Consider the following 2,456-nt stretch of genomic DNA (forward strand, 5'->3'; position numbering starts at 1 on the left):
CCAAGAGTTGGCGGTGGGTGGTGATGACTAGCTGCCTTCCCTCTAGTCTTACACTGCTAAATTAGGGACGGCTAGCGCAGATAGCCCTCGTGTAGCTTTGCGCGAAATTCAAAAACAAACAAACACTTTTCACGCAACTATCTGCCCCAGTGCGAATGGGGTTGTAAGTAGATTTCACTTTCTCTTTCAGTCGAGGGAGGGGTGGTGGTGGTGGTGGTTAAGATCCTGCATAGGTGGAATTGAAATTATATCACACGCTTTTCGACTTTATTAACTTAAGGATATTATTTCATAACAGATGTATACTTGCCCAGATAGCCCATTATGTAGCTTTGCGCTTAACAACAATAATAAAAAGAACATTTCAACTTTTATACGAGATTGTATAAAAATAATCTAATGAGTATCGCTTGATAGTATAAATTCGTAAAGAAGCATTAGACGTATTAATTACTGAGCAATAGAAAAAAAAACGGTAATCACCTCTAGGCAGCGCTGAAATTAATTCGAAAATTTTAATCTATTCTTCAGAGTGACCGTCAGAGCTTGTTGGTGTTTATTCACTTGCAGGACAGCGGAACGGATAAACTGGATATTAACTCCAGCATTCCAGAGAGAGGTCTTTTTTTTCTTCTTTAAATAGTACAAGATATTTACAAATTCTGAAATTGGTGGTTCAATACTGACCTATTGGAGCTACGTTTTCTTCGTTGTGTCTAGCTTGAAAAGGAGAGACCTGGCGGTCCATGATTGCGGCGATGGTGAAGTCTGTGACCTTCGGTCCTTTCGCTGGCGTTGACCCTTTACTAGCGACGGAGGAACCGAAGTGACGGGTTTTCATGACAAGTTGTTGAGTGATTAGAAAATCCTGAGCTTTGAGCCGAGGTAGTTGAGGAAACTAACACCAAGAAGTGTTAGATTCAATTGAACGTCTGATGGGGTGACAGTACATATTGATAACCCTGAGAATTAAGTGCGAATGTTGAATCTCAATGATAATTTCTCCCAATGAAAGTGTTTTTCTTTCCAGTAGAACAATAAATTAGGACAACAATACTGTTTGCAAAATATTTTTCCCATCCAACAATACTTTACCAGACAAAACTTTTTGAGTTCGCTACCAATTTCGTGTTGTTGTCAGTGTTTTTCCTAGTGCAAAAACTACCCAATGACCTATGCATTCTATACACTCCGTAGTTTAGTGTTGTAAATCCGTAAACGTACCGTTGTCCACCAGGGGACCCCTTTTCATGACATTAAACACGCCTTTAAAAGAATCGAAATTATCCAGTGATAAAGACGCTTTGCCGGAACAACGTTTATTGTACAGTAACAAAGCAATCCGATTACCAAATCTCACGTGTGTATTCCGATTCAACTGTTTTCGAAAAATAATGTGTGAGGCGATAAGATTTAGTTTATGAACATTGCAAAATAGCTATAGTCTCTTGCACAGAACGCCCACAATATATATAAATCACGATGCAAATAAAACATTAAAATTGAAACTAGAAAAAAACATCCCTCGCAAGAAATTATGCACAACAGTTTTGAAAAAATCATTTTTAGTACACATTTTTAAAGATACTTAAAGTACCTTAACTTACAACTATGCACTTGTTTTAAGGAAAAAATCATGTGTCAAACAAACACTAACTGATCCACTGTTAAAACGAGGGCCACCGGAAGCACGTGTTTGGGAAGCGAAAGTTAAGTTGAAGATGTAGATGGAAGGTTTTGGATGGAAATAAAACGAAGGAACGCACATGTCTATGAGACCCAAGCCAGTGAGGTGGAGGAAGGGCCAGTTTTCGCTGGGAGGGACTAGAATTATTCACGCGGGATGTTCTGACGAATTGTAGTGCTTATATACTCGTGCACCACGAGCCTCACAGGACTGCTTTCACACCAAACGTGATGCGCATGACGCGTTATTGATTTATAGTTTCAGCTCCTGATATGCCTAGCAAATTTCACGATGACAGACTTGGTACGTAGTGAGTGTATATACACATGGTTTGTTTTTGAGCAAATTCACATTGGGCTATCTGTTGTGACCACCGCGGGGAGTCGAACTCCAGATTTTAGCATTTCAAGTCTGTAAACTTACCGCTACCGGAGGGCTATGCACAGAGCGTCGCAACACCTTAGTGTTTATTTTTCTTCAGTTTATTATTTACACTTGTGAATAAACAATTATAAATTTTATAGAATCTCTTGAATGAGTTCACAGAGATATTATATAACGATGGAATGCAGACTCACTAAACTGTTGTCCATAAGATACGTTTTATTTTACACTATAAAACACATAAATATTTTATAGCATGTCATATCCACATAGATGAGTAAATAAACCATTTAAAATCGTTGTTTGCCAAATTATTATAATATCCAGACGGTGAACACGCCTCCCCTAGTGGCACAGCGGTATGTCCGCGGACTTACAACGCTAG

Source organism: Limulus polyphemus, unplaced genomic scaffold (genome assembly GCF_000517525.1).
Source record: "Limulus polyphemus unplaced genomic scaffold, Limulus_polyphemus-2.1.2 Scaffold1723, whole genome shotgun sequence".
NCBI classification, from domain to species: Eukaryota; Metazoa; Arthropoda; class Merostomata; order Xiphosura; family Limulidae; genus Limulus; species Limulus polyphemus.